Here is a 15216-nt window from a genome sequence, read left to right as displayed (position 1 = left end):
ATGACCCGTCAATCAATCCCCCAACCCCCTCTTACACTATATGGTACCCCCTGTCATATCGATTATCAGCCCCTTTCCTTGGCCTTGTTTTTGATTCTTGACTGACTTGGTCCCCGCATCTCACTTCCCTTAAGACCTCTGCTTCCCTCAGACTTCAGTTATAACAAACTCTCAGTCATATGTCCTGGGGTGCGGACCGTACAACTCTGTTCCAACTCCATACTGTCTTAGTTTTGTCAAAGATTGATTATGGTTGTCAGGTTTATGCATCGGCCTCATCTTCCTTCGGCGCCTAGATTCTGTTCACCATCGTGGTTTACGTCTGGCGTTGGGTGCTTTTCGCTCCACCCTGGTTACGAGCCTGTATATCGAGTCAGGTATGTCCACTCTATCCTCCAGACATGACAAGCTAACTCTCCATTAAAACATTTGCCTCCTTCAACATCCATCTGCAGGTTTCCCTTCCTCTGCTATGCACCTCTCCCCTCCTTTTCTGCCCTCGTTACCTTCATTTTTTCCTTGTAGGGTCTCCAGTTTACTAGCATCCCTTTCTTTCCCTGCTATTTCAGTTCTCCCTCTGCAAGATTCTATATTCCCTCCTTGGCTTCTTCCTCACCTTACTGTCTGTGATGCCCTGCTCTCTCGTCCAAAGTCCTCTTCCACCTCACAGGAACTCTATCATCTTTCTATGGATCATAATGCGTTGTCACTCCTCAGCGACCCCAGTGTACACAGACGGCTCTAAATCTGCTGTAGGCTCGGGCTTTATTGCTCTTTTCCCAGACCATACCTATCAGATCCGCCTTCCACCAGTCACCAGTATTTTCACTGCTGAACTGCTGGCCATTTTACTGGCCCTTCGTGTTATATAACGATCAAGGTTACAAACTTTTGTAATTTTCACAGATTCACTTAGTGCACTACTTGGTATTCAGTCTATCCCGGCCAGCAACCTGTTAATGTTGAAGATACAAGAATGGTTGTTCCGTATTAACACCAGATTGAAGTCTGTCTCCTTCTGCTGGGTCCCAAGCCATGTTGGAATACCGGGTAATGAGAGGGTTGACTGCCTAGCAAGTACAGCTGTCACCTCTTGCTCTGTCACACCCCATCCGTCCCGGCAACTGATTATATCGCGATTGTTACCTGTCTCCTTGGCCAGTGGTGGCAAGCAGAATGGACGTCTACAACTGATAACAAACTCCACTCCATCAAACGTACTGTCACTTCCTGGCAGTCGTTCTCCCATCGCAATAGGCATTGGGAAACAGCCCTCGCCCGTCTGCGCCTTGGTCACACGTGGATCACACATGGCTTTCTCAAGTCAGGAGGCACTCCTCCGATCTGTCAATGTAGTCAGGTCCCACCCACTGTCCACCATCTTTTGTTTGACTGCCCTCAGTTCCACACCGTGCGCAGATGGACTCTCCTGTTCCTTTACTCTTTTGAACGTTCCCCGATCTTAGCCAATCTTCTTGGTGAATCCCCTGCGTTTTCCATCACACACCTCATGCGCTTCCTATTTCAAACCCGTATCTTGCCTCACATTCAGTGTCTTCCCCGCCTTCCCCTCTACCTTTATTCCACCATAGGACACCTGTCAATTATTTTTGCAGTGGTTTTATTGCCATATAGTCCTCTTGGGCTTGGTTCTAGTCCTTATTACTTACTTACTTCATAATATACACAATTCTCAATATAAGGGGGTAATTTTTCGGTGTGTATAGAGAGGTGTCTTCACCCCCACTGAGCTCTGTAGTAACACATTTTGAAAATGACATTTCCTGGGGACCTGCTAAGGTTTATTAGTTGACTAAACACTTTGTAAAAATAAATAAATGTGAGGAATTTTTGTTTTATTCCTGATAATTTTATTAACACCGAATAAATAATAACAATAATTCTCTATATAGCAGTATATGACAGTCCCATCTGTGTCCTGATTGGCTAGCTATTATGACGTCACAAGCTCCGCCCCCTTACAACACTTGTGGATGCTGGGCCAGCCGCCACAAGCGTGTTGGATGTGGGAATTAGTGTGGACCCTGACATCGAGGTGGATGAACGCCATGGCACCTTTCGCTCTGCTCTGCATTTTACTGGCTGTTCTTCCTGCTTTGAGTTCAGGTACGGATATTTATGAATTTTTTTTGAGACTCATGATGTTAAGTGCCTTTTGAATTTTCGTTCAGCTCTTCACTAGCGATTTATTCTGTCCGCACATCGATATCCTCTCGTGTCTTATAGATGCAAAGTAAAGTACGTCGATATGGAATTTTAAACTGACATTTCGTTGCATATTTTTCTCAGCGGTTTATTCTGATCATTGCACATTTGTATGCTCTTGGATTAGTGCAACCTGTTTCAGTATTAAACAATATAAATAACGCTCAATAGTGCAGAGATGTTTTATGCAAAAATATAATAATAATAATAATTACAACAACAAGAACAACAATAATAATAATAATAATAATAATAATAATAATAATAATAATATTAGTAATAAAATAATAGTAATGACGATGACAATAATAATAATAATAATAATAATAATAGTAATAATATTAAAAATAAAAATCCATCCATCCATTCATCATCCAATCCTACATTGCCCCATGAGGAGCATAGGAGCCCGGGGCTAAGCAGTTGGTCCCGACATTTAATATGAGAGTGATCAGCCTCACTCATCCCTGAGTGGCATTACATGAGCAATCAACCCCAACCATCTCTTGGAAATAAACCTTCACCGGTTCAATCCGATTGGAGCGCAATAATTACTCACTAAACCACCAGGCGCCAAAATTTGGTTATATGGTTACCACCCAGCGTAGTAAATGGTTTCCTGGTGTACAGGAAACCATTTGGCTTGTCACTCAGTGTAGAGTCACCCACAGGCAGAAGGAGGAGGAAAGAATGAAGGAACGAAAGACAGAAGAGGGAGTGTAAAGTTACTCGTAGGCAGAAGGACTAGGAAAGAATGAAGGAAAGGAAGACAGAAGAGGATGGAAGGAAAGAATAGTGGAGGAGAGGAAAGGGCAGACACCCGACAGCAGCACTACATCGAGTGAGTGGATGGTGAGCACCCCCACCTACCACTAATAATAGTAATAATAATAATAATAATAATAATAATAATACATATCTAAAAAATAGCTGTTACGAAGCCTACTATGCCACTAAGAATAATAATATACGTTATGTATAATGTTGCTTGTTTACACACACACACACACACACACACACACACACACACACACACACACACACACACACACATTAATTTCCTTTTTTTGTGTCAGTGTCATTTTTCTTTTTATATTTGATTATTCCCCTGTATTTTTTCACTTTACTATCATTATTAGTATTAGTATTACAGTTGATAGAGGAGTTTGGAACGGTGTGTGAAAGGAGGAAAGTGAAAGTAAATGAGAATAAGAGTAAAGTGATGATTTTTTTGTTTTTTTCTATGCGAGTAAGAAGGAACCAAAGGCTAGGAGCCCTGAATCAATTCCTTCCAAGAAAAAAAAAAAAAAAAAAAGTGAGCCAAATTCAAGATCTGTTCATTTCTAGATGCCTGGACACACTGCGTTTGAAAGACTGGAGATCATAGGAAGTAGGAAATACAGACAGAGAAAAACATTTCCAGAATTGACCCGTTGCATAAATGAAGGACTGGGAGTGACGGTTAACTCTTGCATTAGAGAGTTGGACAGAAAAGGGATGAGAATTTGTTGCTAGACGGGTGCTATGCGCCCATCGTAGAGGTGGAGGGATGCAAGAAGACAGTTTAGAGGAGCAGTGACAATGGAAGTAGCGATAGAAAAGAGATAAAGATGCAACAGTGCTGCGAAAAGAAAGAGGTTGAAGGTAGCCAGTACGACGTTGGTAGATGGTAGGAGGATGAATATAGTTCTGAATGGTGAGTTGCTTGAGGAGGTAGAGTTTTTTAACTAAAACGCGGATCGTCGCTTTTGCGACGGTCGGCCCAAAGGGCAAAACGGCGGGTCGTCGCGTTTGCGATTTGAGTTAATTTTGAATAACCGCGGGCAAGCAGGCTCAAGCTGGTATTGTCTCTCAGTCCCGCCACCCGTGAGCTACTTTTAGCACACTTGACCTTTGTACTACTGACCTCGGTTGTTGCCAAGTCTCATTTTTTTTACCCACGGACGCACTGATGCGCGGCCCTCCCTCGTCGTGCGATATGGCAACGCGCGGATGGCTGATACGTGTCAATCTGAGCCGTCATCTCGCAAGCACTTTTTGCTATTGGGAAACGCTTGTTTCCCCAGTTGTCACACTGTCATTTTTTCGCGCGGTTTGCCCCAGATTAGCGTCAGTCCACGCAAATCTGCCACGGTGACACCATGTCAGGCTCTAGCTCTTCTAGTTCCGTGCCTTCTAGCCCTCCGAAAAAGGGTTTTGTTACCTCTACGCCCTTCAAAACTTTACAAGTGACTACCAAGGGGCTAAGTGACTCGGCCATAGCATCTGAACTGTTGAAAGCCTCTATGGACTACGGCAGTGACGTGGGTGTTTTGTCTAGCCTGGCTGAATCAGAGACACAATCGAGTGCTGATTCAGCCCCTGAAATGATGATTTCTGTGCCCGAGGAAACTGTGACTGTGCCCAGCACCTCTACAGGGAAGGCCCCGGTGAAAAGGGGCCTCGAATATGGAAAGGAGAGAAAAGGAAGAGGACGGAGACAGCAGTGCACCGCCATCGTCCACTACGCCACGCCACACCACCGCAAGCCCGCCACGTTCTCCCAGCCCTCTTCTCTCGTCCTCCTCGTCTGCTGTCCTGTCTCCTGAGTCATCGGAGTCTCCATCACCACCGAGAAAGGGAAGTAGACGAGCAATGTTACGTATGAGAGGTTTTCGTAGGCCTAGTGTTCGTGTCAGTAAAGTTAAGTCCCCTAGGCTAACTCCCACTAGGCAACTCAGGAGTCACGCCACCATGAGTGACCTTGACCCAAGCGATAATCTCCCTCCAACCACCACCACCACCACCACAACACCAACACGGCCTGGGATAACCTCTCCCTTACCTACTATTGCCCAGCCCTGCCTCACCCACTCCCACACGACCTGCCTCACCCCCGCCGCCCCAAGCACCTCCCAGCCTAGGCAGGGAACTTTAGATGCTTTTGTGTGGTCAGAGGGATCAGATTTTGTGCCTGAAGATCTGCCCTTTGACGAAAGTGAGTGTGGGCTTCAGGCTGACTTCCCTGTGGACGACGATGGTGAATGTGTTGACTACCTGTTGGCCTTCCTTGACGACGAGGTTATGGAGCACATCTGTACCGAGACCAACAGGTACGAGGGGCAATGTGCGCCAATTCCGCGAAGAAGAAGGTGAGGCTGCGACGCCATCCACGTCGCGGATGGCATCATGGGTGCCTTTGACGATCCGCGAGCTTTTTGTATTTATTGCCTTGATGTTGCTTATACGCACAACTGGAAGCATAAGTTGGAAGAGTACTGGGGTTCCGACGAGCTGTGCCCAACACCAATATTCAATAAATACATGAGCCGTGATCGTTTTAGGCAGCTGATGACTTATCTTCACTTCGCGAATAATGATGAAACCTTCCCAAACTGACCCATTATGGAAAGTGAGGGAATCCTGAACATGATCAAAGATAAGTTTACGAGGTTCTTGCGCCCTTTCAAGAAAGTCGTGATTGACGAGTCTTTGGTATTGTTCAGGGGCCGTCTTCAGTTCGTCCAGTACATTCCAAGCAAACGCCACCGCTTTGGAATCAAGTTTTTCGTGCTGTGCGACTGCAAGACGGGGTTCATCCTTGACTTCGTCATCTACACCGCCAGCAATGTCGACTTGGATAAGACTGACCCCTTGGATTCTCTGGTTCTGTGGTGAAAGTGCTTTTGGAAAAGTACTTTGGCGAGAATCATGTCCTGTATACGGACAATTATTATACAGCTCCAAAACTCGCCAAGTACCTTTCTGAACACGGCGTCGGCTCCTGTGGCACTGTCAGAAGTAACAGGGCACATTACCCTGCCTTCCCAGAGGCTGAAAAGTCAAAGCGGGAGACGTGCACCTGAAGAAATCTGACAAGATGCTTGCGATCAGGTGGCATGATAAGAGAGTCGTGAACATGCTCACCACAGTACACAAGGGTGAAATGCTGGCAACAGGGAAGGTCGACAGAAGGACTGGCGAGCCTGTGATGAAGCCTGATGCTGTAATTGACTATAACGTCAATATGCGGCTGGTGGACAAGTCGGATATGATGATTGGAGAGATTGACTGTCTGAGGAAAAATCGTCGTTGGTACAGGAAGGTGTTCTTGCACTTGATTGACATGTGCATATTGAACGCCTTCATCCTGTATAAAATCAAGAACAGGAAGCCAGCCAACTACTCTCTCAGAAGATTCTCCAAGACTTGTGTCTACCAGCTGCTTCAGCGTTATGGCCAGGTGCTTTCAACAGGTCCCAAACGCCACCCTCACACACCTCCAGACCGCCTACAGTGTATGGCCTACCTTCAGCGACACCGCCTGGAGCCACTGCCAGCCACTGCAAAGAGGGGGAAAGCACTGAGGAGGTGTCATGTGTGCAACCACACTACCAGGCAGGAAAGAACTTTTAGGCGCACCTCCTTGCAGTGCAAAGAGTGCAAAGTTCCCTCTGTGCTTACCCAAGTGTTTTTCGACTACCACAGCCTAAGTAGATTTTGAAAATAAGGGTAAAAATATTGGGAAAAATACTGAGAGTGACAGTGATAATATTGTTTAGTTTTCTTTTACGTGCTGACAGTGACAGCCTGATGAGTGTAAATTAGTGTATGTACTTGTAAAAGCACTGACAGTTACAGTGTTTTTTGTTGTAAATAATTGTACATAGTAATCATATAAGTATTGCGAGTGACAGTCACTCCAGTGTAAAAAGATAAAAGCATATTTTCCTATTCTATGTTCTGAAAGTAAAAGTTTTTTGTGTATAAAATATTATTTTTATAACACTGGACAGTGACACTGATGAATAAGGCAAAAAAAAAAAAAAGATACAGTGAAAGTGAGCGATAGAAATGAAGTGCGAGTGGCCGACAGGAGCGAGAATAAAGTGCCTGCCGTAAGGCTGAATAAACTCGCGCCGCAGTGGTCTTCCTCATTCCCAGTCCACAATACTGGCAGTGACATTGATTTTTATTACCGTAATAGTGACAGGCAAACGTTTGCGAAGTCCTATGAAGGAAAAAAAAGGAGTATACGTGTTTTTTGCCGAGAAAAGGCAAATGTGACAATATTGACGGGAAGATCGCCACCGCGCTGCATGTCGGCCGTGCGCTCCGTCCATTTTAGCCTTATTTTCAGTTCTTATTTACAAATACGGATTCCAAACAACCTGTACGTTGTTGTATAAAGTGTACTGTGACAGATTGAGGCTGTGGTAGAAAGAAAACCGGGTTTCTGGAGGTGTGAGAGTGAAGACTTTGTTACCCAAATTTCCAAGTCTTCACAAGTCCTTGGGTAGTCAACGAAGGCTCAACATGTGACTCAGGAGATAGCTGAATGTAAGTAATATATGCCATAAAAATTTTAATGCTCTAGGGTTAATCTATGATTTTTGGCTAATATTTTTCCACAGGTAAGAGAAGGTGTGGCCTTGTTAGTGAGTCCGGAAGTACAGCAGTGTGTGATTGAATGGAAGGAGGTGTCATCGAGACTGATGTGGGTGAAAGTGAAATTTGAACGTGAGTTGTGGGTGTTTGTGAGTGCATATGGGCCTGGTAGTGAAAGGGATGAACAAGAGAGGGAGTCTTTCTGGAATGATGTTGATGAGTGTCTGCAGAGTTTTGGAGCGAATGTGAATGTGGTAATGATAGGAGATCTGAATGCTAGAGTGGGAAATGTAGCAGTTGAAGGCGTAGTTGGTATGCATGGTGTGCCTGGAAGAAATGAAAATGGGGAACGAATGATAGCGATGTGTGTTGAACGAGAGATGGTGATTGGGAATACGCTGTTTGAGAAGAAAGATATTTATAAGTATACATGGGTGAGACAGGAGGGCGGAAAGGTTGTTGAGAGAACATGGATGGACTATGTGGTTGTGTCTACGAATGTAATAGGAAGATTGTTGGATGTGAGAGTTCTGAGAGGGGAGGTTGAGGTTTGTTAGACCATTACCTGGTGGAGGGATAGTTCAGAGTAGGTAAGAGATGGGTGAGAGCTAGGAGGGTTAGGTGTGGCAGGGAGGTTTTGAAAGTGAGTGAGTTGGATAAAAGAGAGAAAAAGATAGAGTATCAGGAGAAATTGAAAGATGAGTGGAACGCAGTGAAAGATCAGGAAAATGGCAGTGTGGAGGAGGAATGGCAGTTGTTTAAGAGTGCTGTGGTGGGGCATGCAGAAGAGGTGTGTGGTGTGAGACGTGTGGGTGGTGGTGTAAGAAAAGGAAGTGAATGGTGGTGCGAGGAAGTAAGTATGGCTGTGGCTGAGAAGAGACGTGCATATGAAGTGTGGCTGCAGAGGAAGGATGAGATGTCATATGAAAGGTATAAGGAAAAGAGGAATAGAGCGAGAAGGGCTGTGCGTGATGCTAAAGTGGCAGCAGATGAGAGGTGGGGTAGGCGGCTGACAGAGAATTTTCAACAGAATAAGAAAATGTTTTGGAAGGAGGTGAAAAGGGTGCGAAAGGGAGAGTCTGGGATGGAAGAACGAGTAAAAGCAGAGGATGGAAGGATGTTAATTGAGATGGATGCAGTAAGGAAGAGATGGGCAGAGTATTTTGAAAGATTGTTAAATGTAGAGGAGGAAAGGGTGGCTGAGATTGTGGCAGATAGAAGGGTGCAAGGAATAAATGTGTTGGGAGAGTTGAATGATTCTTTGATCACGAAGGAGGAAGTGGAGAAGGCAGTAAAGGAGATGAAAACATGGAAAGCTGCAGGTATGGATGGGTGTGCTGTGGAATGCCTGAAGGGTGGTGGAGTGACTATTGTTGACTGGTTAGTAAGATTATTGAATATGTGCTTTGAGAAAGGTATGGTGCCAATTGACTGGGCAAGTGCTTGTGTGGTCCCGTTGTATAAAGGCAAGGGTGATAAGTATGAATGTACTAGCTTTAGGGGTATAAGTCTGTTGAGTGTTGTAGGTAAAGTGTATGGTAGAGTGTTAATTATGAGAGTTAGAGAGGGTACAGAGGAGTGATTAGTGATGAGCAGTGTGGCTTTAGGAGGGAGGAGGATACGTTGATCAGGTGTTTGCTGTGAGACAAGTGTGTGAAAAGTATTTAGCGAAAGGCAAGGATGTGTTTTGGGCATTTATGGATTTAGAGAAAGCGTATGATAGAATTGATAGGGAGGCTTTGTGGACTGTTTTAAGATTGTATGGACTTGATGGTAGGTTACTAAAAGGGGTGAAAAGTTTTTATGTAAATAGTAGAGCGTGTGTAAGAGTGGGAAATGCTGTGAGTGATTGGTTTCCCGTGAGAGTGGGGCTGCGACAGGGATGTGTGATGTCGCCTTGGTTGTTTAATATTTACATGGATGGTGTTGTAAGGGAGGTGAATGCAAGAGTTTTAGGTGGTCTGAGTCTGGTAAATGTTGATGGAGAGAGTGGAATCTGAAGCAGCTGCTGTTTGCAGATGATACTGCACTGGTGACTGATTCAGAGGAGAGATTGAGACAGTTGGTAGAGGAGTTTGGAAGGGTGTGTGAAAGGAGGAAATTGAAAGTAAATCAGAATAAGAGTAAAGTGATGAAGTGTACGAGGTTGATAGATGGTAGGGGGATGAATATAGTTTTGAATGGTGAGTTGCTTGAGGAGGTAGATTGTTTTAAATATCTAGGGTCACATGTTGCTGTGGATGGAAGAATAGATGCAGAAGTGAAGTTTAGAATAAATGAAGTAGGAAAGGTGCTGGGAGGAATGAAAAAAGTGTTTAAATGTCGTTCGCTTAGAATGGATGTAAAGAGAAGGCTGTATGAGGGTGTTGTGGTACCGACTGCGTTATATGGGGCTGAAACATGGAATACGGGTGTAGCAGAGAGGAAAAGTTTGAATGTAATGGAGATGAGATGTCTGAGGAGTATGTGTGGAGTGACGCGTATGGATCGAGTGCGAAATGATGAAGTGCGAAGGAGAACTGGAGTTGTTCGGGAGATGGCTGGTAGAGTTGAGCAGAGGGTGTTGCAATGGTTTGGGCATATGGAGAGAATGGATAATGAGCGATTGGTGAAAAAGATAAGTAGATCTGATGTGAGAGGTGTAAGACTGAGAGGAAGAACACGAATAGGATGGATGGACAGTGTGAAGAGAGCGCTGGATGCGAGAGGGATGTCTGTTGAGCAAGGAAGAGTGGCTGTGCGTGACAGAAATAAATGGAGAGAAATTGTGAATGAATAAGTGATGACGCAGCGCTGAGGGGATATTCTCCCGCATTTGGTCTGATCAGCTAGTCAGGTCAGGTGCGGGTAAGGGGATGGGTCTGTTATGATGTGGCAGGGGTAAACCAGTTCTGCTGTCGGGCCCTGCTGTGGATGTCACTGCTTGCATTGCGCAGTTGACCCTTGTGTGGTGTGATGCGGTGAGGATCTGTCCGTTCTCCCCTTTGGGGCTAAGATGCGAATGAATGTGTTTGAATGGATGAGTAAATGGAGAGTGAGTCGTCCTGTCTCGGCTACCTCCCTTTCCTTGGGGGAAGCAGCCTAGGTATATAGATAGATAGATAGACTCAGACCCCGCTACAACCCCGCCACAGGGGGGGGATCACGCGTACACAGCCGCGTTTTAGGGGTTAAGCATTTAGGGTCAAATGTTGCTGTGGATGGAGGAAGAGATGCAGAAGTGAAGTTTAGAATGAATGAAGTAGGAAAGGTGCTGGGAGGAATGAGAAAAGTGTTTAGATGTAGTTCGCTAAGAATGGATATAAAGAGAAGGCTGCATGAGGGTGTTGTGGTGCCGACTACGTTATATGGAGCTGAAACATGGAATAAGGGTGTAGCAGAAAGGAAAAGTTTGAATGTAATGGAGATGAAGTGTCTGAGGAGTATGTGTGGAGTGATGCGTATGGATCGAGTGAGAAATGATGAAGTGCGAAGGAGAACTGGAGTTGTGCAGATGGCTGATCGAGTTGAACAGAGGATGTTGTGATGGTTTGGGCATATGGAGAGAATGGATAATGAGCGATTGGTGAAAAAGATAACCACATCTGATGTGAGAGATGTAAGGATGATAGGAAGACCACGAATAGGATGGATGGACAGTGTGAAGAGAGCGCTGGATGCAAGAGGGAAGTCTTTTGAGCAAGGAAGAATGGCTGTGTGTGATAGAAATGATTGGAGCAAAATTGTGAATGAATGAATGATGACGCAACCCTTAGGGGATATTCTCCCACATTTGATCTGATCAGCTGATCAGGTCAGGTGTGGGTAAGGGGATGGGTCCATTATGATGTGGCAGGGGTAAACCAGCTCTGCTGTCGGGCCATGCTGCGGATGTCACTGATTGCACTGCGCAGCTGACCCTCGTGCAGTGTGATACGGTGAGTATCTGTCCCTACTTCCCTTAGGGCTAAGGTGCGAATGAATGTGTTTGAATGGCTGAGTAAATTGAGAGTGTGTCGTCCTGTCTCGGCTACCTCCCTTTCCTTGGGGGAAGCAGCCTAGGTATATAGATGGATAGATAGATTATCATTACTACTACTACTTTTATCATTATTATTATTATCATCATTATGCGGACCTCCATTCCCACCCTAGGGCAGGGTGAGGAGTTGCAGTGCCCAGACAGCTCAAATTTGCCTAGTCCAATGGACCACGCTTCCATTCACTGATCATTCAAGCCTCCAGAATCCTGGCTCTATCAGATACGCCACAAACATTCACCACGTTCTGTAGCTTCACACTAATTTACCCGATAGAGTCAATTCGAACACTACCACGTTAAAAAGGGGTACCAGATCCCTGATCATGCACTTCTCCCCACAACATTCATCCAGCCAGCTCGATCTCTTGTCAGTTCCCTAGCCTCACCGACTTCCAAACCTTTCTTCCTCACACACTCACCCACAATTTCTCTCCACCTTCTCCTTAGCCTACCGCGCCTCCTCCCTCCTTCAAATTCACTCAGATATACCTTTTCCATTACTCTGTTGTTATCCATCCTCTCCACATGACCATACCATCTCAGTATACTCTCTTCGATTCTGGTGTCCACCGACTTCCTCACTCCACATCTTTCACGAATCACATTATTTTGTATCCTATCCACACCCTGTACACCACTTACATTCCTCAGCAGTCCTATCTTCACTGCTCTTACTCATGACATTTCATTTTCATGCCACACCATAGTCTCACATCCATATGTTAAAGTTGGCACTAACCGTGGAAAGTAGAGTGACACAAGGAAGAAAAGTAGCTGGTGAATGAAGGCCTTGATAAGAAATAGAGGCTTGAGTGTTGCAGCTGCACGAGACTTACATGAAGAAGTGTTAGTACCATTATTATTTTCACTCTCACTGTTATTATCCTCACCATTATTCCATATGGTGGGGATATAGGAAGCGCCCCTGTCCGTCCTTCTTTCCGTCCGGGCCTGTATCTCGTAAACTACCAGGTGGATTGGCTTCCTATCACACAGAAAGATAGACTATGTGTCGTAGTTGATGCCCGTATAGGTAAAATTACCATATTGTCTGTACTTCATGAGCTATGACCATATAAGGAAAAATCTGTCTTGTTACCTCCGCAAGGATATTATGTTTTACCCCGCGTTGGTTGGTTGGTTTGTCCGTCTGTCTGTTAAGAGGATTACTCAAAAAGTTACGAGGGGATTTTGATTAAATTTTGTGAAAAGGTGGGCCATGGGCTAAGGAAGAATGATTAAATTTTGTGGCGGATCCGGATCCGGAGTATCCCGCACAATATCTCCAAAAGTTCGCAATGAAATTCAATGAAATTTTATGTAAAGATGGGCCATGGACCAAAAAGGAACTGAATATGGGGGCGGATCCGGATCCTATATCCACTAATACTGATCCAGATCCTTTTTAATGGCAATGGTATTGGCGGAGGTATGCGCTCCCTGAGCCCTTTCTAGTGTTATATTTTGGAAACCTTGCAGGATTCTCTTCATACCTTACAGAAAGATAGAGTATAAGCCCTGGTGTATGTCTTTATGCATGACACTGCCACATTGTAAGTACTGTATTTTACGAGCTATATCCATACAAGGAAACTAATCTATAAATAGCTGTGTCTTGCAAAGTGCTTGCTAGATCATCTTAACGTCTTAAAGAAAAAGAAGCGGTGCCAAGGCACAGCAAACCCGTGTCCGGCAGTCGTTTTAGTGCTGATCCATAAACACAACAGGATATCTAGTCAAAGATGTCACATAAAATATGGAGTAAATCGGGTGAAAATCGACGATTTTTAGCCTCTTTGAAATTTTAGGCCCGACCCACCTGACATTAACCCTCCTACCGCTAACTGGAGGGTGACCTCCTTATGTAATGAAACATGCTATAGGATGCATATTTGAACGATGTACCTTTAGCATTTGGTTTCATGTCGATTTGAAGAATTTGAAAGGAGTTATGGTGAGAAAACGATTTTCTTTTTTACATTTTTGGGAGCGTACCGCCTGGGCCATGGCCCAATTTGGCCCAAAATTTAATCAGGTGCTCAGAGGGTCGTAGCCCATCATCCCTGTTATTTTTGTAAAAATCGCACAATTAGTTTTCACGTAGAGTTAACAGACAAACAAACCAAGCAACAAACAGGCAGACAAACCGAGTGAAAACTATAGGCTACCAATCTCCGAGCCCCTCCCAGGCGGGGACAGGTAAAGATAGTGTACGAGTCCTAATTTATGCCTCCATATATAAATGAAATTTTGGCATAACTATTAGTGCATATTTATAGGCTATATTCTTTACCGCATGATGGGGATACGTCGTTGGTAAAGGCTTGTTATTACTGATGTTACCATCATTACTGCTACTACTACTACTACTACTACTACTACTACTATTACCACTGCTGCTACTGCTACTATTACTACTACTACTACTACTACAACTACAACTACTGCTACAAATACTACTATTATCATTATTATTTTCACTCACTATTGTTATTATTACTAATAACATTACTAATATCAATGTCACTGTCTCTACTACTATTACCGGTACCGTATCATCACTACTACAATTTTCATCCCTACTATTATTATTATTATCACCACAACCATTATTATCATCACTACTACTATTGTTATTATCACCACTATTATTATTATCATCACTACTGCTGTTAACATTACTGTTATCATTGCCACTACTGTCATTATCACTACGATTATTATTATCACTACTGCTATTATTATCACTACTACTCTTATTATTATCGTTACTATTTCATCATTATCACTACAATTATTATTATCACTACTGCTATGATTATTGCGATTACCACTACTGTTATTATTATCACAATTACTATTATCATTATCACTACTGCTATTATTATTATCATCACTACTACTATTAATTATACTTCCTAACCCACAACAGGTCAGATCGAGCCCCCGTGTGAGCCCTCGTCCTGCTGCTACACGCTTCCAAACGGCATATGTTACTGCGACTTTTTGTCCTGCCCCTTGTCCGGGGAGCGCGCCACGACAACGAAGACGACCAGTACGACTCGAGGTGACCCCAGCATCGGCAGTGTGAGTAGTGGTAAAGGTCGTCGTGAAGCCCCCAGTGGTCGTCGCGCAGTATGGCAGTCGTAAGCAAGAACTCGGCTCCATTATCCTCAACAAGAACGACAAGAACACCAACAAAAACAACAATAACAGAACAACAAGAATGACAAATAAACAAGAACAAAGAACAAGAACAACAATACCACCACAACAACTACAAAAACAACAAAGTAAAAAACAAGAAACAAACAACAAAACAATAACAAGAAACCATCAACAACAAAAACAATAACAAATATGGTCCTTTCACCTTAGCTTGGCCCAGATTTTCGTCCTTTTTGCAGCTTATTTCACGTAGCTCAGTGACAGAATAAGACAATGCTACGGCTCTACATCCCTCCCATAGCACTTCTTCGTGACTAGCAATTTGAAGGGGTTAATGAAGGCTATTTCTCCCCCTTCTCCTCGTTCCAAAATTCCCTCCTGCGCCTAATAAAATCGCTTGGATGTGATATGGATTACATGAAAAGGTAAATAAA

General features: G+C 44.1%; 1 long non-coding RNA gene across 1 annotated transcript; it reads left to right on the top strand.

Moving 5' to 3' along the window:
• Positions 1-2045: 2045 nt before the first annotated feature.
• On the top strand, positions 2046-14877 carry LOC145407852 (uncharacterized). Its single transcript, XR_013898801.1, has 2 exons — positions 2046-2127; positions 14547-14877. It is a non-coding gene; the product is annotated as an uncharacterized LOC145407852 (long non-coding RNA).
• Positions 14878-15216: the final 339 nt, after the last annotated feature.

Source organism: Coenobita brevimanus, chromosome 74, assembly GCF_032717465.1.
Source record: "Coenobita brevimanus isolate Jiangsu-jjx chromosome 74, ASM3271746v2, whole genome shotgun sequence".
Lineage (NCBI taxonomy): Eukaryota > Metazoa > Arthropoda > Malacostraca > Decapoda > Coenobitidae > Coenobita > Coenobita brevimanus.
This window is presented reverse-complemented; position numbering and strand designations above follow the sequence as displayed.